The sequence below is a fragment of the Podarcis cretensis genome, assembly GCF_951804945.1.
Source record: "Podarcis cretensis genome assembly, chromosome: 5".
In the NCBI taxonomy this organism is placed as follows: Eukaryota; Metazoa; Chordata; class Lepidosauria; order Squamata; family Lacertidae; genus Podarcis; species Podarcis cretensis.
In genome coordinates this window covers 96,470,708-96,492,470 of record NC_137174.1, presented here as the reverse complement: position 1 = coordinate 96,492,470, position 21,763 = coordinate 96,470,708, and the positions used below count along the sequence as shown (strand labels likewise).

The window sequence follows — 21,763 nt, the reverse complement described above, 5'->3', positions numbered from 1 at the left end:
CTGGAGCTTTGCTCCTTCTTGACATGCCCACTGCTGTTCATCAAGGGTGTAACGCGGTTCTACGTTGTCTGGAGTGAGTTCTGGGATGAGGGCTGCAACGAGCCCTGGTGGAGATTTCAGAGCTGCTTCACGAGCTGCCTTCTGGTTGCTTTTAGTGACCATGTCCCGGCCTCTCCCATGGCCTTTGTAGTGCATCACAGCAATCTCTTCGGGGGCCCATACAGCTTCCAGTAATGTCTCAACTTCTGGACCGTATTTCAGGGCTTTCCCGTGGGCTCCAATCAAGCCCCGCTCTTTCCATAGGGCGCCATGCGCATGCAGGGTTAAGAAGGCATATTTGGAATCTGTATAGATGTTAGCCTTGCATCCAGCTGCCAATTGCAGGACCCTAGTCAGTCCAATTAATTCAGCCTTTTGGGCAGAAGCGCCGGGGGACAGGGGTTCTGCTTCCACAACCTCCTCATTGGTCACTACAGCATATCCTGCTTTACGAAGGCCGTCCACAATGAAACTGCTGCCATCTGGATAATATACAACGTCTGGATTCTTCAGCGGCTCATCCTTCAGATCCGGTCTGCTGGAATAGACCTCATCCATCACTTGGAGACAATCATGGTGTTCCATGCTGTCTGTGTCTGGCAAAGGCAGTAGAGTAGCTGGGTTGAGGGTGTTGGCAACCCGTAAATGTATTCTGGGATTATTCTTTTGGCAAAGCAGGCATTTCCTGGAAATCTGGGCTGCCAGTTGATAAAGCTTGGCTATATAGACATACTTCTCCAGCTGCTTGGTTGTGGCATCTGGCCCCATGTGGGTGGACTCATGGTATCTCTGAATTATCTGCTGGGAAAGGGACTCTGGGATCTCTAGCCTATCATCAGTGGTAAGGTACCATCCTTCTTTGGACAATGTCAACTCCTGAGCATCTGCAGTGTCCCTTTCCTGCTTTGTATAGGCTGGTTTGTCAGCAGTGCTTAAGATCCCTTCTGGGACCAGTGCTCCAATAACTGAGGCTGGGGCTGGTGCAGTCATGAGGCATCACTTAATAGTCTCAAAAGCTTCTTGTTGGGCTGGCCCCCACTCAAAGGGGTTTCTTTCTCCTCCTCTGGTACTCTCGTTTAGAGGTTTTGCTAAAATACTGAAGCCTGGGATACAAATTCTGCACAAACCTGCTGCTCCTAGGAATCCTCGCAACTGTTTTCTGGTGGTGGGTTCCTTCATGCAGCAAATAGCTTCTTTTCTCTCTGGTCGCAGTGTCCTTTGCTGGTGTGACACATTAAAACCTAAGTATTTCATTTTATTTTGGCACAATTGAGCTTTCTGTTGGGAAATTTTGTATCCCGCCTCCCACAGCAGGGGGAGCAATTCTTCGGTGTCCTCTCCTTCAGAGCTGCCCTGGTGCCAGAGAGGCTGGACTCAGCTGCACTCAGGTCCTTATGGCTCTGATCCCCTGCCAGCCTCACTTGAGCCTCCAGCTCGGCTACCTTGTGCTTCTCCTCAGCCAGTTCCCTGGTGACAACTTCTAGCACCTGGGCTGCTTCGTACCCCTCCTTCTTCCCTTTGGCCAGGCTCTGGGCAGCCTCCCTCTGAGCCACAGCCACCTGCACCTGCAGAGAGGCAATCTCTGCCCGGAGCTGGTCCTCTATGGCCTCCTTCTCCTTAAGCCTGCAACGTGGCACGAGCCAAGTCCGCCTGGAGCTCAGCCAGTGCTCCTTGGTGCTTGGTGTTCAGGTGCTTCACCTGAGCCTCCAGTTCTGCCACCTTCTGCTGCTCGGCCTGTAGCCTCAGGTGGGCCTGCTCCTGCTCCTGCTCCCCGCTCAGCGCTCGGACCTTCTCCTTAAGCCTCCCCAGCTCCCCTGGGTCTCTTTTGGCAGCCAGAGAGGAAAGCTCTGCCATCTGGTGCTGCAGCTCCTCCACCTTGGTCCTGGAGGCTTCCCTCAGCTGCTGCAAATATGGAGGACAGCAAGTCCACCATTGCCTGGGGTTTTTCAGCGAATGCAGGGGTGTGGGTCTTCCAATTCATCAAATCAGTGGTGGTGAAGGGGACGTATTGGAGGGTGAAGGGGGGAGCAGGGAGCGGCTTGTCCCAAACTACACGAAGGGGGGGGGGGGGTCAGGACTTCTGTTCTTGCCTCTGTGGTGGAGCTGGACCACTTTAGGTGCTCCCCCAATGCTTTGGCTCGAGCATTGCGATAAGCTTCTGCAGCTTCTCGATACATAGGGGTAGTCGTCCTGTATTTGGCCATCTGTTCTCTCAATTCTTTAACTTTGGGGTATATTTCCTCCAGGGTCTGGTCGCTGGGCTCTGCCTTGTCTACTTCTGGGGTGTCTGGCAGCCCCCCTTTCCTATTGCTTCGGCTCCTGGGGCCACATACTGAGGCAGTGGTGGAGCTTTGGGGATATGGGGCTGTCCCTGTCCTCTGGCCTCCCATGGGGGCCACCATGGCACTGGGAACAGACATTTCCCTGCCTGTGTTCCTTTAATTTCAGTCCTAAGGGCCATAATTTTGCATTGATCAGTCTTATATTTCTTCAGCCAGGGGGGTGGGGGGGGGGTTTCTCTATTATCACGTGAACCTCTAGAACTTCATCCATGGTCACAAACTCATCCAAGTTAAATGGACAAAGCTCTTCTTCCTCCTTCTGTTTTGTGCAGTTTTTTTTTTTTAAACTTCTAGTAGTTCTCCCAGCAGACACCTGCCACTGGCTGCTCACACCCTGTGTCAGCTTCAGGTGTCCGGCTTGTTTCTTCATCTCTTCCTTCATCCTTTTCTGTGGCAACTAACTTGTCAACTGTGGTGGCCACAAAAATGCAGGTCTTCTCTTGAGACTCCTCTGCCTGAGCCTCAAACTAGGGGTCTGTTACAGTGTTCTCTGAGACACACCTGAGCTCTGAGCCATCCAGCTGGTGCCTGGTTAAGGGCACCAATTAAATTGCCCTCCCTGTCTCAACTGTAACTGCTATAGGTCTGAAAGCATTTCGTAATTCCTAGCCATAGACCACCTCTCACTGGTCATCAGAGAAGCTAGGGGGCTGCTGGTGGTTTCCCTGATGTGTTCCAAACTGCCGCTGGTCACAGAGGTACCCAGCTCTTCCCTAGCTAAGTTCTGGGATTTAGGTTGCCCTCCCTGGTCAAGCTGTAGCTACTATAGGGATCAAAACTGTTGGAGGTCTGCGAGGCTCATGTGCTTCCCAGTTCAGTGATGGGCTTTGGAGAAACTAGGAGGCTTGCCTTGCTACCAAAGCCACAACTCAGGAGAGAGTCCTCCAGCTTTGCCTAGCTGAACTCTTGCCTTCATTGAGGTCCAGAGATCTGAAAAGTTTGTATGCATTCTAGTGCAATATACCAACTTGAATAACCTAAGGGATCTCTCGAGCGATCCCCTCCATCGCTCCCAAAGCTGAATCTGAGTCTGAAACTCTTCTCTAAGTAGGTCCTCAGCCTCAAAGAGATACTCCTTGCTGCCCTGCCCCAACTAGGGCCGCTATGCTTCTGAAAGATTTGATGCCTGCTGACTGAAGAGTAGGCATCAGAAAAGCTTGGGGGTGGTTATTCCTTTGAGGCCTCCTCTCTCTGATTGTAAGTAATTTGGGCCAAATCAAAAGCATTCAAAAGGACTACATTGGCTTGCTTCAGACCCCATTTTTTTCAGATACTCCGCTCCTAACCGGGTTTCAAAATTCCTTCCACTCTCCACACACTTCAGGTTGTGACCTAGGTGAGGTCGCCCTACTAGGAAATGCACAACCCTGCACTCGCTTGGCCAAAGGGACGCTAAGCCCTGACCGCTCATTCAACAAATTCATTCACTGGAGTATCTTCCACACAACACACAAAACACACACCAATTCCCTCTGTCCCGTTTCCTTCTTCCAAATACCTTAACGTGGGTGGTTATCAGGGGACAATCCTTTTCCCCTTAATGCCACTGGCCACGTTGGAGACGTGATCAGGATCTCCCTTCTCCTTTGTTCAAAAGGAGGCTTCCTATTCCCCACAGGACTTGTTTTCATCTACTCACCCCAGCCGGCTGGACTCTGTCCTGTCCTGTCAACCTCGGTCCTTCAATCCGTTGTCTCCTCTCACAGGATCCAGCAGGAGGGTCAAATTGGCTTCGCCCTCCTCCGAAGAAAAGCCTCGGTGCGCGCCAGGAGCAAGCGGCCGGTTGCCCCCTCCCCTGTGCCCTGCCTAGAAAAGGACAAGGGAGCTGCCTTCTGGTCTTTTTGAGGACTTAAGGTCCCTATCCGAGTCACCTTTGGCACCAGGAATGTTGGGGACTTCAGAATACAGACCAGAATGGAAAAATCCAGGCAGCAATATTTCTTAAAGAGAAGATTTTATTCAATTTGGTTTTTGTCAGACAAAAAGCAAAAAGGGGTGCATTCAGGAAGAAATGAGAGAATGCCCACGAACACCAGGGGCAGACAGTTTTTATACCCTTAGGCAAAGCAAAAATTCAGCCCCTTGACCCACCCCTTAAACATTCCCCTTTATGCATATTCATTAAAAGCTCAACCAATGAAAATTGGTTTTTGCCTCGTTCAGTTCCAAGCTGCATTATACAATAGGTGGCGCTGCGAGCTTAAAAACTATTTGTCCTAATTGCTGTTTCCAGTAAATGCTCTGGCCCCCCAGTATCTGAGAAAAGGGGACTGTGGTTTTAACAAGTTCAGGCCTAGGTCTGCATTTAGAATCCTGCGGTGGGCAGACATCCTGGGCAAACAGACAGTTTCTCAGAAACAGCTCAACTACTAGCAAAATCCCCTGACCGCATCCTCTTGCAAACTCGCTGTGTTGCAAAAATATTGTTTTTGCAAGCAGGGGAGAGAGAAATGTCTTTTTAGCTTTTAGTTTGCTCTCTAAGATGGCTTTCAGCTTATAAAATGGCTCCAGCCTGGCTCTCCAAAGTGGACCCCTGGTCTTCACTCCTTCACTGGGTCATGAAGGGCTTTAAAATACGTAACAGTAAGAATGGTGTAAAATGAATGTTATATGAACTGACTGTTGGCAGCTGCATTTTTGTACTGGTTAAACATCCCAACCTGTCTTCTAGTGCGGTCCTATTTAGTATGCCCAATTCACTGCCAGCTGAAGTGATGTAAAAGCACTCTGCCACCTGCCACCCAGGAGTAACTCTGGGTCAGAGAGAGCCCACAGACATTTAGCCACAGCCTCAATAATAATTCAGGCCATGATGCTGAAGTGCCAGTCCAAATGAGTTTGTTGATAGACCTTGTTACCAAACCAATTTGTGGTAGTGACTTGTGGTTTTTGCTTTCTCCTCCTCTGCAGCTGTATGAAGTCTTCCCATGGCTCATGAAACATTTCCCAGGGCCTCATAGGAAGTTATTTGCCTCTGCAGACTTGGTACTTTCATTTGCAAAGGAGGAGTTAGAAAGGCATAAAGAGCAATGAAAGGATGAGCCACAGGATTTCATTGATTTCTATCTACTTCAGATGGAGAAAGTAAGCATCCACTGTCAACTCCAGGCACTTGGGGCCTGTCCACACTACAATGTGTGTTTGTGTCTGAGTTCCCACTTACTTTGTGTAGTCCAGATGAAGTTACCCTCAAACAGCACCAGTCTTGATTCTTTCCCTCTGTAAATTTGGGTGTACCTGATAAAAAGGTAAAGGTAAAGGTACCCCTGCCCGTACGGGCCAGTCTTGCCAGACTCTGGGGTTGTGCGCCCATCTCACTTAAGAGGCCAGGGGCCAGCGCTGTCCGGAGACACTTCCGGGTCACGTGGCCAGCGTAACATCGCTGCTCTGGCGAGCCAGAGCCGCACACGGAAACGCCGTTTACCTTCCCGCTGGTAAGCGGTCCCTATTTATCTACTTGCACCCGGAGGTGCTTTCGAACTGCTAGGTTGGCAGGCGCTGGGACCGAGCAGCGGGAGCGCACCCCGCCGCAGGGATTCGAACCGCCGACCTTTCGATCGGCAAGCCCTAGGCGCTGAGGCTTTAACCCACAGCGCCACCTGCGTCCCGGGTGTACCTGATACAGGGATAATTTGATGATTTAGCTAATTTTGCTAAATAGCTTAGGGTCTTCGTATTTACGGGACCACCTCTCCTGGTATGCCCCGCAGAGGACCTCAAGGTCCATTAATAATCATAGTTTAGAGGTCCCGGGCCCTAAGGAAGTCAGATTATCCTCCACCAGGGCCAGGGCCTTCTCAGTAATGGCTCCAACCTGGTGGAATGCTCTGTCTCATGAGACCAGGATTTAACTTCCTTCCACAGGGCCTGTAAGACAGAGCTATTCCACTTGGCTTTCAATTTGAACTTAGCCTGATCTTTTATTCCCCTTCCTTCCCTCACCCTCCCCTTTTTATGAAGATTACCCACTCTGGGATCCCACAGCTAATTCTCCCCTGGTCTCCTCACTGGCCCAAATAGGACTAATTTAGCCAGCTAGCCCTGGTGATCATCTAATGTTTATTGGGTGGATTTCCCCCCTAAATTGATTTTTGAATTCTGAATTTATTGTTATTCACTTTTTATACTGTATTTATGCTGTTTTTTTGTTGCATCAATTAAGTGTTTTAAATTCGTTGTTAGCCGCCCTGAGTCCGGTTTTCTGAACCAGGAAGGGTAGGGTATAAATATTATTATTATTATTATTATTATTATTATTATTATTATTATTATTATTCAAATTTAGCTAATGCTGCAGAAGACAGAATTAGGATTCAAATGACTTTAACAGAGAACTTGGCTGAAATTAGCAACATGAATTTCAATAGGGACAAATGTATGGTTCTGCACCTAGGCAGGACTAACCAGATGAACAAATATAAGATGGGAGACGCATGTGAAAAGGATGTGGGGGTCTTAGTAAACCACAAACTTAACATGAGTCAATAGTGTGATACAGCAGCAAAAAACCTAATGTTATTCTAGGCTGCAGCAACAGAGGTATAGTGTCCAGATTAAAGGAAGGAATAGTACTGCTCTACAGCAGTAGATTCTATTATAAATTGGGGAAAATTGGGCTCCAAACACCTGGGGTTACAGATTATTTTGGTTGGTTTGGCTGGGTGGATCAGTAATCACTTTCTACTACTCCCATATCCATGCCCACTACTGTACTTCCTGAATGCTTTACTGTAACTTCGTTTCTGGCTGTGCTCATAAATATTTCCAATGGACTTCTGAACAGAGGAATGTGCGTCTCTTTTGATTCCTCAGATTTGCACAAAGCCAGAAAAATGAGCAAATTTACAATTTCCTGACACTGATTTTGCACACATCTTGTGTGGGCTTTTTTAAAGGGTGTGCATGTAGCTATCTGGAAACATACTCTCATGGTACTTAATTACTGAGATGAATGAAAAAGCCATGTTGTTCCTATATATATCCAAATATGTGCAGGTGTGAACTGCTCTGGTCTACTATGGATGTGGGGGGTGAATGGATTAATAGCTAAAAAACGCTCAAATATGGCAAGTCCTTTCTTGCCTAAAAGAGAAGCCACCCCTGCTAGGTCCAACAATATAAACAGTCTTGCTGCACCATTCAGCCACATTCTTGGCCTCATCCATGTCCTTTTTATGGTGCAACATAAAGCAGGCACATTTGGCAATTTAAGTATCTACCTTGTTTGCTAATATTGCTCACCCAGGGAATCACTGAATTATCTGCTAGCATTGAGCAATGATAGCTGCAGGGTTACTAAGAGAAATTTCTGGGCCTCTGATATTAAAGTCAGCTACTAACATAAATTGTGGTTGCATACACACCACACATTTAAAGAATCCTGAGACTTGTAGTTTACCCCCAAAGAGCTACAATTCTCAGCTTGCATAACAGATCATAGCTGTCAACTGTCCCTTATTTGGCGGGAAACTCCCTTATCCCAGTGCCGTGTCCCGCTGCTGTCCCTTATTGATGATGTCCCTTAAATTTCCAGGGTTTCAAAGGGTTTCAACCGCTTGAGGCTTCGTTTGGCTGCTGGCTGGGCTTTCTGCTTTTGGCTTGGAGGGACTCAGAAGCTGAACATACCTGTGCCCGTAAAATCCCTTATTTTGGCTGCTGATTCCTTATTTTCGAGGCTGCTGGTCCCTTATTTTCAAATCTGTATGTTGACAGCTATGTAACAGATTCTTCAGGAAAGTCTCAGGCTGTGGGTTCATCCCCAGTCAGCTTGATTTGTTTTGGGTGGCGGGGAGTGGGGGCTTGGATAACCAAGCTACGGAGCCATTCAGAAGCGTTGGAAGTCTGTGATCTACTTTGAGATGCCTTGTGTATGGCGTGATCTGATTCAGAAACATGATAACCAGTGCTTTTTTTAAAAGGGGGTACTCAAGGGTCCACAGTACTGGCACCTCTTTTTTGTTGTTAAAAAGTGTGGCACTTACTGTAACAACTTCACGGTGAGTACCGGCACCTCTTTTTCCAGAAAAAAGGACTGCTGTTAATGTTTCCGGGATTACCCCAGTTCAAATTGTAATTTGGGGTACACAAACTGCCAATGCAAACCACTATTAATGCACTTGGATGCTCATCAACCTGCACTGGATTTGTGCAGATGAAGCCACTATCTTTGCACCATCATTCCAAAATTACATGGGAAGAAGCTGACTTGCAAAGGGGTGTGGTTTCCTCTTATTACATTTCATTGTACACGGCTTTTGAAGGGCATTGGAGAGATCCTTTCTTCTTCTTCTTTGGTGATCACTCGTAGCAGCGTAAGATTGTCTTCCATTAACACGGTTTTAACAGTGAGTCTGTAAGTGACTGTAGAGGCCAATTCTGGATCAACATGTCCTTCCATAGTGGGGACATAGGTTTCTGGGCGGGAATCTACTCAAAGATAATTACATAAAAACCTGGAAAGGAATAAAAAGAGATTTAGAAATCTGGAATAAGTTAAGATTATCACTTGTTGGCAGAATATCGGTGGTTAAAATGAATGTATTGCCGAAAATGATGTATCTATTCCAAATGATACCGATAATTGGAGGAATGGGAAGTCTTAGATTATGGCAAAAAGAGATATCCAAATTCATATGGCAGTATAAAATACCAAGAATTAAACACAAACTTATAATAGATAAAAAACATAGAGGTAGAGTGGCACTACCTGACCTAAATTTATATCACGGCGCAGTCTGTTTAAATTGGCTAAAAGAGTGGATTGTATTAAAAGATGGTGATTTGTTAGATCTAGAAGGATTTAACAATTGTTATGGTTGGCATGTGTATTTAGCTTATGAAAAAGGGAAAGTACACAGGGGATTTATGAACCATGTCATAAGGAAATCATTATATAAAACATGGGCAAAATATAAGGATCTCCTAGAACCGAAAACACCATGGTGGGCATCACCTCTAGAAGCAATCACAATAAAAAAGAAAAATATGGAATTAGAATGGGCCACATATAAAGATCTGATTAAGGAAAAAGATAATAAATTGGTAATTAAAGATTATGAGGAAATTAAACAACACCTTACGGGTTGGATCCAATACCATCAATTGCATGAAGTGTTCAGGACAGATAAGAAAAAAGGTTTCTCAAATGAACCTTCATTGTTTGAAAAAGTGTTATTACAAAACCAAACCTAGGTAATATCAAAAATATATGATACGAGTGGGAGGTCAAAGACGAACAGGTCAAGGAGGTAATGATCAAGTGGGCTTTAGATATTGGGAAAACCATTAACTTAACAGCCTGGGAAGAACTATGGAGAAAGGACTGGAAATTTACAGCCTGTGAAGTACTGAGGAAAAATCTAATCGAAATGTTTTATAGATGGTACTTAACACCTACCAAAATAGCTAAAATGTATAAGACAAAAACAAATCTGTGCTGGAGGTATGGTAAAACAGAGGGGACACTTATACATGTTTGGTGGACCTGTAAAAAAGCAAAAGCTTCTGGAACATAGTATATGACGAGCTTAAAAAAATGTTTAAGTATAACTTTATGAAAAATACAGAAGCTTTTCTACTAGGGATAACGGACACAGGTATAGCAAGAGAAAATATTTCTCTATGCCACAGGAGCAGCAAGGATCCTAATTGCTAAAAACTGGAAAAAAGAAACTGTGCTAACAAAAAAGGAATGGCAAGAGAAACTGTTAGAGTATATTGAACTGGCTAGATTAACAGAGGCAATTAGAGACCACACTAGACAAGAGTTTCAAAAAGCATGGGGAAAATGCAGAGAATACTTCACAAAACAGTGCCCTAAAATACATACCTGGACTTGTTTCGATTAATGTCTGCAGGAGACTTTGTGGATATTTACGTTATAATTAGAAAAATTTTAATTATTCATAAAAGAAACAGTTTATAAGAAGTAAATAAGGAGGCAAGATACAGGATAAAGGAAGTTTTTTATTTGGTTGTTTGTATTGTTGTATGTTATGCTCATTGTATGTTATGTTCACGTTTAATGAGGGTGGATTTTTGTGGGGTGGGGGGCTATGTTAGGTTGTAAATAAAATTTCCATTAAAAATTTAAAAATTAATAAGGAGAAAATTATGTCCACTGTCCTCCTAGAAGGCCGAAAACCATTTTGGGATTCAGGAAGAGTTGCCTGGGATACTGTTAAGAGACAGTTTGTTAAGATCCTTGCAATACTTTTGCTGGCTGAAGCTAATAAAGAAAAGCCTTGAGATTGATAATTTTGGCAGCCCTAAAATCTGCTGGGATCTCCTCTCTCTCCCAGATTTTTTCAATGAGCTTGTAAAGTTGTTATTCAACCCCACCCAATTTGAAGACTTTGGCAGGTATCCCATCAGGTCCGCTGGCTTTGTTGTTTTTCATGTGATAGCTGTACACAACTCTCCCAGATTTGGAGATACTGCAAGCTCATCTCTAACTTGTTTTTGCGGAATTTGTGGGAGGATCCCAGCAGCTACAGGGGAGTTGCAGTTAAGGAGAAGTTGGTAATATTCTTTCCAGCGCAGTGCAATAGCTTCTTTATCTTTTAGAAGTGTGGTACCGTCTGCTGAGTGTAGGGGGCATATGCCATGATTTATTGGCCCATAGATGGTCTTTGTGGCTTTAAAGAAACTCTGTGCATCATGAGTGTCAGCTAAGTGCTGGATCTCTTGAGCTTTTTTAATCCACCAGGTGTTTTTTAGTTCTCTGGTTCTTCTTTGAACCTCAGCCTTAGTGTTGGCATCATTGTTTTTCTTAGCAGCACAGTTTTTATCTCTTTGCCATATCTGAAAGGCCTTCCTTTTTTTGTTTTGTTAATAATGCGTTCAATTTCACTGTCATTTTCATCAAACCAGTCCTGGTGTTTCTTGGTTTGGTATCTAGTAGTTTGTTTACAGGCTGCAATAATGGATGTTTATAGCTTGGTCCAGTGTTCCTCAATGTTATCAGGGAATTCCAAAAGCAGATGGTCCTTAAGAATCATTTGGAAGCAGCCCCACCCGATAGGCTCTTGAAGGGCTTGAGTGTTCATTTTGTGCCTTCATTTCCTTCCTTGAAGCCTACGTTGAGGTATAAGCTTAGAATAGAATCATAGAATCATAGAGTTGGAAGAGACCACAAGGGCCATCGAGTCCAACCCCCTGCCAAGCAGGAAACACCATCAGAGCACTCCTGACATATGGTTGTCAAGCCTCTGCTTAAAGACCTCCAAAGAAGGAGACTCCACCACACTCCTTGGCAGCAAATTCCACTGTCGAACAGCTCTTACTGTCAGGAAGTTCTTCCTAATGTTTAGGTGGAATCTTTTTTCTTGTAGTTTGGAACCATTGCTCCGTGTCCGCTTCTCTGGAGCAGCAGAAAACAACCTTTCTCCCTCCTCTATGTGACATCCTTTTATATATTTGAGCATGGCTATCATATCACCCCTTAACCTCCTCTTCTCCAGGCTAAACATGCCCAGCTCCCTTAGCCGTTCCTCATAAGGCATCATTTCCAGGCCTTTGACCATTTTGGTTGCCCTCCTCTGGACACGTTTCAGTTTGTCAGTGTCCTTCTTGAACTGTGGTGCCCAGAACTGGATAGCCATCATGAAAAGTATTAATCAGTGCTCTGTCCAGCAGATATCGGCACTTGTCATACCTCTAGTAAGGAGCACATTATGGTGATCTTCAGCTCAGAGAATTACATAAGAGGTGCCTGTGGTTTGACGGAGGATGCCTCCAGGAAGTTTTAAAGTTATTTATCTTTTGAAAGGGTGTGTTGGTAATAACAAGGTTGTGTACTGCGCATATCATTAAAAGTAAGATTCCGTTCTGGTTGCTGTTACCAATTCCTTGTTTCCCATTAGTCCCAGGCCACAGATCGAAATCTTGCCCAACTCTAGCATTAAAATCACCCTCCTTAGGAATCTCTGATAATGTCTTCATCAGCATCCAGTGTTGGTGCATAAACACTTAGAATAGTAGCCTGCTGGTTTTCGGCAAGTTTTATTCGAAGGGTTGAAAGTCACTCATTAATACCAGTAGGTATTAATATAAGAGCTTCACAAAATCCATCTTGATAGCAAAGCCTACTCCATGTATTCAACATTCTTGTTCAGGTAGACCTTTCCGGAAGAATGTGTAGCCTCCTTTTTCTTCCTTCAGTTGTCCCTCACCTGCTCTTTGAGTTTCTTGAAGCGCTGCAATATCGATGTTAAAACGTCACATCTCTCTTGCAATGATGGCACTTCTGCGTTTGCTACACTCCTTATCTGTACTATCCTACAAAGTCTGTATATTCCAAGTTCCAAAGTTCAATTGTCTTTTACGACCGCTGGGTGGTGACCCCACTGGGCGTGGTAACCCAGTCATGGAAAAAGGGAGGCAGACTATGTTTAGGGCACTTTTTCTAGCCCCTCCCCCTTTTCAGGGTGAACAGAGTGGATCCTAAGTAGGGCTGCTTAGTCATGGATACAGTTGCTGAGCTGCTCAGCAACTGTATCATTTCTTGTGTCAGAACAAAGGAATCTGTATCCACTGCCCATGTTCATGATTAGGGGCTTCCTGCCACTGTTAGCATTTGCTGGCTGTGGGACTTTTTTGGGTTTGGGTTTGGGATGGGTTTTGGGGAAGACGCCTGTGCGTGAATTTGTTTTACAGGTGTAGATCTGTGCATGCTGACCAACGCACAGTCTTTGCAGTAAGGCTCTGTTCCGATGGCATGAGTAGTCATGACTAGAGGTAGATTCTTATCTGCTGCAGCCTTCACCCCCCTTCACAGCCATTGTGACATACTGCTTGTTATCATCCGCCTGTTATGCCATTGAGGACTTCTTGGATCATTTTTTGTCTAGCTCCTCCCCTTTGAACTTACCGCCTTGGGTGACCTTGCTGGGAGTACGAGACTCCCAACGGCTTCACTCACAAGGGTCATAGGACTGTGGAAGCCCACTGACCACAACAAGGTGATGATCCAACAAGTGAGGATCCTTTCCTATACCCTTTACAAATGCCATGTTACGAGTTTGAGGGGGAGTAGACTGAATGTCGATACCCTTCTAATGCCTCAGCCCTGCTTCTAATTCTTGGAATAGTCAGGCTAGCTTCCTGGTGAGAAAATGGGTGGTTAAGGTAACATAGGAAGTGGGTCTGTGCAAGATGGGAAATGGGTGGGGGCCCTCCTCCAACTCACAGGTAGTTAGAAAGACAAAGGCAGGATTGGGAGCGGAAAGTGAAGTGATGAGCTTGAATGCTAGAAGCAGCAAGCTGGGAAGCGAGAGAAACAACAATGTTTGATTTGAATCCAAGGCTGTGGCTATGGGGGAAACAAGGCCATATTGGGGTGCTGGCTGTGAATTCCTCCATTGTAGGCTCAGGCTGTATATATGTGTAAGTAAAACATATATCATAAAGACACCACAGTCTCTGTTGTGCCTCATTCCAAAGGAAACACGAACCCTGGGTAAGTGCCTGGAACTCTTGGAATCTTGAACCACTTGGAGACTGGGGTGGCGAGCAACAGGCATTTTAGATGACTACTTCAGTCCATGACTGTGTGCAAGTATCTTCCTACAAATTTACCTGTAAAACAAAGTATTAGGTGTTGCGCTAGGAAGCCCCCCCCTAAGTCAGATAGATTTTGTGTGGCCTGCAATTAATTCCAACATTTCACCTTTTCCATTATCATCAACAGAGCAAGGATGACCCCAACTCTACCTTTGATGAAAACAACTTGGCAGAGTGTGTTCTTGACCTCTTTATCGCAGGGACAAAGATGACTGCTGCTACTCTGCAATGGGCACTGCTCCTCATGGTGTCTTATTCAGATGTTCAAGGTGAGGGAGAAATTTGCAGTGGAAGCAAGCACCTCCCTGGATCCCTATAGAGAAGAGCTTAGATTTATTTGCTTTTTAGTAGCTGATTGTAATTCTTCCAAGGTTTCATAATGGGTGGGTGACAGATGTTTGTTCACAGTTGCACCCAAATGGTACAACCTTTCCTCATGGGGTGTTACTCCAGCCCCATAATCATTGTGTGTTGCCTTTTTCTGAACCTTTTTTTATAAAAGTAGTTAGTAGTTAGTATGATGGAAATAGGCAACTCGCCCAAAACCAGTTTCTCTGTTGTGAATGTGTTTTCTTGTCTTTGTGGTGACTGTATTGTTTTGTTTTAAGATTGCTGGACTTCTGATTCCAAACAAAATGTTTTACTATTTCTTATAAAGGTAAAATGCTGCTAGGCATAATACTGCAAACTTAGGTGTTGTTTACTTCTGCTCAGTCACCAAGATCTGCTGACTTGTTTCATCTAGTTTTGACTAACATTTGCTCTCCAGTCCTTAGAACAAACAGTGACCTATTTCCACAGTAATCAAGAGATCATTCCCAGAAAACTGGGAACGTTATTTGATTCCAGATTTTCTAGTAACACTAGGATTTCCTCACAGAGAAGTATAGAGTGTGCCATTTCCTAGTTCTATGTGGGAAAAAATGCATAAAAATGCTTTTATTTTGGGATTTTGTTTGGCATTTAAATTCTAGGCCCCTCTATATCCCAGCAGACTCCAGAAGAGAGGCCTGTCTTCAGGGAAAGGGGATTCTGGCCAATCTTGCTGACAGGCTGATGATACACAAAACCCCTATAAAAAGAACCCCTTCAGAAACTTGGGAAGGGGATGTCAATGACTTGAATTCATTTCAGGTTTGGTCTGCTTCCTAGATATGCTTCAGCTCCTGGGCAGCATCTGCTTCGCTCTCAGAAATGGGAGGATGGGCAGCTTTGCCAAGAGGGGAAGCCCCCATTTTGTCCTTGCCTCAAGGGATAGCTGCTAAGGATAGGAGGAACACAGAGCTGCCCTTCCTTTCCCTTCTGTGGTTGCCTCAGTGCTTGGTCTTTTGTCAGCCACTAACTCTTCTCCTCAGGAGGGAAGGGAAGAGGCAGCTGTTCTCTCAGGAGAATAGGGAGCCAGAGCTCTCTAGAATCCCCTCATTATACTTAATTCCTAACAACCATTTTAAGTACCACCACAAGGAGATGCTGGTTTCTCCCCTCACACTCCATCCACTGGGAAGCACCCCCCCCCGATATGAACCCCCAATTAACCAAGAGTGCTACTAATTTTCACTCAGTCCTGCTGTTAGGCTGTTAGCCATCCTTTTCCCCTTTCCTGCACTGTCTCTCTGAGGCACTGAGAGGAAAAGGCAGGCCAGAGTGACCAGGCTGCTGCTGGTTACATTCCTGAGGTAAAAAAAAGTGAGGAGAGGCCCCAGAGGACTCTGTGGGGCACCTTCACTCCTCCTTTAGTATTTGTGGGCTGTAGCTGTGGCCAAATGCCATTTTGCTGCTGCGGCAAGCTGCTTAATCCCTGCTACTCCTGCCACCTCCATGGCTTTTTTTACATTGCATCCAAAGATGGCAGCAGCAGGAGGGTTGGTTGGCCCTCAATCCGACTCAGGAGCATCATCCCAGCTCTCCTCCTCTGCCACATGCTTGTGCCTGCTTTGCAGATTTCACCACAGAGGTGTTTGCCTTGGGGTATGGCTGAGCAGGGCACAGTGTGGGTCGCCACTGTGGCCACTCTGCCAGGAGGAAGACAGGGAGAAATGAGCAGCCATAGAATTGTGCTAACTAGCCTCCATGCACTGGCTGCAATCCTGTTCTGTGCGGGATAGAAGCCAGGCACTGAGTTTCAGTAAGGGCAGAACTGAGTGGGTGAAAGAAACATTTGATCTGGCTCCTGGTGAAATAGTCTTCCCAGAGAGTAAGGAACTCCCCTCTGAATTTGTGGAAACATGAGAAACTGGCTGCTGCTGAGTCAGGGCCAGGGTCCATCCAGCTCAGTATTGCCTACACTGGCTGCCATCAGCTCTCCGGGATTTCAGGGAAGGAACATTCCCAGTCCTGCATGCAAAGCAGATGTTCTACCACAGAGCAATAGACCTTTTCCACATGCAGCTGCATTCACGGTATTTAATTGTTAAGTTCTTATTTTCAGGGTGCTGCCAGCATATACCAATGAGCCTCACTTAATATACCAGGGTCTTTTCACCCCACCCTATACAGCTTGATTGTCAGAAGTTTCTCAGATTTAAACCAGGGTATTTTAAAATAAAGCTTCATTTCCCACTTTTCACTGCAGATAAAATCTACAAGGAGATGGAAGATGTTTTAGGTTCCTCCCTTCCCATTTGCTATGGAGATCGAAAGAAACTGCCTTACACCAACGCGATGATGCATGAAATTTTGCGTGCAAAATATCCCTTATTAGTTGGGATTCCCAGACTAAATGCAAAGGATTTGGAAATGCATGGTTTTCATGTTCCAAAGGTACAGGATATAGATAAGGCAGCAGTTGTATATTTTGAGAGCAAAGAGCACTTGAGAGTGGCACTTTAAAAGCACATATGCAGCACAAAATCTGAGGGAGAAGGATCTCCCCTCTCTCGAAAAGAAATCTGAAGAGTAATAATCTGAAAGTTAATAAATTATATTATGAGAAATACATGCTATCTTCTGATGCACCAAATCAGGATTTGAATGAAATATTGTGCTTATTGACTTTATCTCTATACAGTGGAATCTTGGGTTGCTAACGTGATCCGTGCAGGAGGCACATTCGCAACCCGCAGTGCTGCGCCTGCGCACATGCAGGTTGCGATTTGGCACTTCTGCGCATGCACAAAGCACGATTTAGTATTTCTGTGCATGCGCGAGCGCCGAAACCCAGAAGTAACCCGTTCCAGTATTTCCGGGTTCGCCGCGGTTCGCACCCCGAAAACACATAACCTGAAGCATCTGTAACCCAAGGTACTACTGTATGTGAGAAATGTGTTAAGATTTGGGGCAGTGAATGGCAAAACTGTTTTCTGCTGTTCCAGATGCATTCTGAGACAGCTGTTTCTTCTTTTCAGGGGGCATTTGTTGTTGCAGATCTGAACTCTGCTCTTGTCGATCCCACGCGATGGGAAAAACCTGAAGAGTTCAACCCAAGCCACTTTTTGGACAAGGATGGAAATTTTAGGTCTAGAGAAGAATTTTTGCCTTTTGGAGCAGGTAAATGTAGAAATAATTTATGGTCAAGTTTAGCAGCTTGTTTCAAACAAACTGATGGTCAATGTTGATTAAACAGAGTGAGGGACAGGAATGGATCCCCTGTGGTTTAAAAAATCAGGTTGGGGTCATCATAGGTGCCTTCTCACACTGAAGATAGTAGGTGCCTGCAAAGAAGGGCTTCAACTTTGCCCATTGACTTTGTGGGGGCATCAGATGACTGACCCAAGAGGCCCAGGTCCCGGTGCCCAACACACCAAGGCAACTCGACGGAGATCATGGACTGCCAGGTATACCAGTTGTCCCATTCCAACACAGAGAAAATTTATGTAGAGTTACAGATAGCTGTGCTGCATGGAGCTTGACACGGGTTCAACGCTATTCATAATCTTGGCAAGAACCTTAAAGGAACTGTGCCCTAGCAGGGGTCCCAAACTCAAGCCGGCCCCATTCACTTTCCGGGACTTCCAGAAACGTAAGGTCCCCACAATGGGAGTGGGGACCTTCAGGGTGCAATATTGAGGACTTTCTTGTGGCCCCTACATTAGCTTGCTGGGATTGGCATGGTTTGGACCGCTGGGGCAAGCCATCACTGGGGTGACCCGCACTAGCTTACAAGTGGACGTGGACGCCATATGCAAAGTGTTTCTGGGGGTTTTTGACGGGGCATAGGGACAATATTGTGAAGATCTGATAAGATCTTAATTGCACTGGCCAGCTAATTGCTTTATGGTCCCAATTAGCCCCAGCATAATGCGGTCCGGCACGCTTCCCAGCCAAGCTGCTCTCAGACCTCCTTCATGACTCCTGGTTTCGTCTAGCAGAGTAAAAACACAGCAAATTATTGCAGCAAATATTTACAGCTCAGCATTTCTCAGCTCCTCCTGGACTGCTAGCATTCATGGCTGCCTCTCTCAGAGACACAGAGAGAACAACAACTAGAGCTCCTCCCTCCTTTCAAACGTCAGAATGGGAGGCACACTCAGAACAAACATTAACCCAGTAAGTTCTGAACCCCAACACCCCCTCTTGCAGAGCATTCTGACAAGACCTGTGGATGTACCTTTGCAGACCTCTGTGAGATCAATCCCTTCCCCAATGCCTTGCGCCCTCTCCTGGCGTTCCTGTCAGGCATCTGTGGAACTTCCTCACAACTCTCAGATTCGCACTGTGCGAAACTTGCCCACGCACCTGTGGCCTGATACCTCTCAGGTGGAATTCCCTTCGTTGTGCGACTGGACCGCCTGGGCACAAACTCCGGCACTGCCTCTGACTCACTGTGGTCAGCAGGTGTGTCCCTTGCATCCTGGGATTCCCCCTCTGACTTAACGCGTCTTCGAACCCTTGGAATTACCCTCACAGGAGAACTAGGCTCACTCTTGGGCTCCCTTTTTACAACTTGCGGAGATGCCCCATCCTGCTCCTGACTTTGGTCAGTGAGCTGATCGTCATCAGCAGACTCAGCCCCTGGCTCTCCTTCCTCCTCATCAGAACCTTCCTGCTCTGAGTCAGAAAGACATTCTGAAAGAATATCGCGTCTGGCAGGGGTCTTTGACCTTTCCTCCTGCTTACAGAACTCAGCGTGTTTACTGATCAGCAGCTTACTCTGATCACCTGACGGGTACGCAAACCTCCATGCACGAGCCGTTGGCTCATACCCACAGAAGATCATTTTCTGGAACTTGGGTTCACCTGGCCCTCGCAAAGCTTCAGGCACTGGCAGCGAGGCCGTTGATCCGAACTCACGGAGGAAGTGAACCTGTGGCTTCCTCCCGTGAAGCATGAAAAACGGTGTGTCTCCTACCACTGAATTGTAGGACCTATTCCAGGTGAAGCTCACATATTTAACTGCCTCCATCCAAAACTTTGGAGGTAACCCAGAATCTGACAGCATCACCTGTGCAGCTTTAACCAGAGCTTCACTTCTGAGCTCTGCCACCCCCCTCTGTTGAGGAGAAGTCACTGTGTGACTTATCCCTTTCTTGTGAAAGAACTTCTGCAACGCAGACCCAGTAAACTGTGAACCTCTGTCACTAGCAATTTCCCTGACCTTCGTGGAGAACGTTAGTTCCACCTCTTCAATCCAACGACTAATCAGCTGTGCTGCATCTTCCTTGGATTTGAGACCATGTGTCCAGGTGTTCTGCGAAAAATCATCCTGCAGTGTCAGCAGAAACCTGGCCCCTCCCAAACTTGGTTCCTTCATGGGACCCAACAGATCTATGTGCACAAGATCAAAAGGTTTTGTGGTTACCCTCTCCACCCTGGGGTAACTGCACCCTCTTACCTTCGCCTGTCTGCAAACCTGACAATCTAGGACTCTTGCACATTCCTCAATTTTACAGCCTTTGGAAACCTCAGGTAGCACCTGTAGTTCTTCAAGACAGGCATGAGCTGTCTTCTTATGCCATGCACACGAACATGAAACATGGGTGGGAACTGTAGCACGCAGGGCTTGTGCTTTCTCAACCTTCCCCTCACCCTCCAGAGACGTTTTAAGAATGAAGAGATCATTCTGCCCCTTTGCAACTCTGACCAGTTGCTTCCCTCCTTTGGAAATTGTACAAACATCGTGTTCAAAGCAAACTTTAAACCCCTTTTTCAACAAATAAGGCACAGATAAAATACAGTGTTGCACTCCTGGTACAATGCAAACTTCCATCTGCTCCTGCAAAACAGAAAACAATACATTTGCAACATTATTCACATTTTTCTTTGTCCCATTTGCAAACTGAACAGTTTTCCCAGCCGGAATTGCCTTGCAATTCCACATCTCGACTGCAGGGGTCTCTGGGATCAGGTGGCAGTTAGCTCCTGAGTCGATTAAAAAACGAAAATTAGTGTGTCCCTCAGAGCTGTCCTCAAACAAAGCCATACTGGCAACAAACGTCCCGCTGCCCCCTGTCTTTGGGCTTCTGCAGCAGTTCTGTCTGGTTGTCTTGGCAACCAACTCCCCCTTGCTCAGGACCTTGGCAGCTTCCGTAGAAGTAGCCTCCTCCGTTGCCTTGGAGACCGGCCTGGCCTCTGCGTTCCCACGCGACTCTTTAGGCCTTATCTTCACTTTGTCCAGGTGGCTGACCTTGAAGCGTCTAGCTCTCCTCAGCTTCCCAGCCTTTGGCTGACGACGACAATCCCCAGTGGAAAAACACTGCCCAGGGCTCTTTTCAGCTGGCCTGGCCTCCCTTCTTCCGGAAGAGCCCTCTGTGCCAGCCCTGCCCTCGCTGAAACTGCGTTCCACTTCAGCACTCACAGTGGAAAACTTTTGAAACTTGCCTTTGGAATTCTCAGCCCCCCCGACTTGCACCTCAGGGACCGGGGCTACAGCCATTTCCAGGCTCTGCATGACTCCTCCAGGGCTCTGGCATCCTGCTGAAGTTTCACACAAACTTCTCAGCACCTCCCAGGCAGCCCTTGCTGACTTTACGCCCTCCAAACTGGGCAAAAGTGATGCATGTACGCATGCCTTTAGCATAGCAAGCTCTCTTTGCATTCTCTGCTGGCCATCTTCAGGCAACGCAGCCTCAAAGCCTGTAATGTCTGTCCCTTCAGGATTCAAGGGAAGTGGTTCTTTCTGGCTTACATTCCAAAGCCCAGTAACCAGAAACCAACCCCTTACTCTTCTGGACCAGGTTGCCCAACTTCTTAAAGTGAGCTTTTCAAGCGGAACGTCCTCAAAGACCTGGCTGTCTGCCATTTTCTCCTCTTTCCCGGGGCCCCAGCTGCTGTACTCACGTTTCACCAGTCAGCTCTCCGGCACCCGATTTCTCAGCTACTTTTCCAGCTCTCTGCCTCAGCAACTCTTGCCTCTCTGCAGCAGGCAAAACACAGAACGCAGACCTCTGCCGCTTCAGTAGCGTCTTCCAGCTATTGCCAAGCTGACTTCAAGACTTCAAAGCTCACCGGCAGACTCACAGCAACAGTTTTATTAGCGGTAATTAGGTCCTCCATAACCTGTGAAGATCTGATAAGATCTTAATTGCACTGGCCAGCTAATTGCTTTATGGTCCCAATTAGCCCCAGCATAATGCGGTCCGGCACGCTTCCCAGCCAAGCTGCTCTCAGACCTCCTTCATGACTCCTGGTTTCGTCTAGCAGAGTAAAAACACAGCAAATTATTGCAGCAAATATTTACAGCTCAGCATTTCTCAGCTCCTCCTGGACTGCTAGCATTCATGGCTGCCTCTCTCAGAGACACAGAGAGAACAACAACTAGAGCTCCTCCCTCCTTTCAAACGTCAGAATGGGAGGCACACTCAGAACAAACATTAACCCAGTAAGTTCTGAACCCCAACAAATATACCCCCCCAATGCCCTACAGCTAGACCCCACCGTATGAC

The 21,763-nt window shown here is 46.3% G+C and overlaps 1 protein-coding gene across 1 annotated transcript in view; it reads left to right on the top strand.

Annotated features, from left to right (window-relative positions):
• Positions 1-21,763, top strand: part of LOC307217054 (cytochrome P450 2J2-like) — a 93,354-nt gene that overhangs the window by 23,099 nt on the left and 48,492 nt on the right. The gene's annotated exons all lie outside the window — the stretch shown is intronic.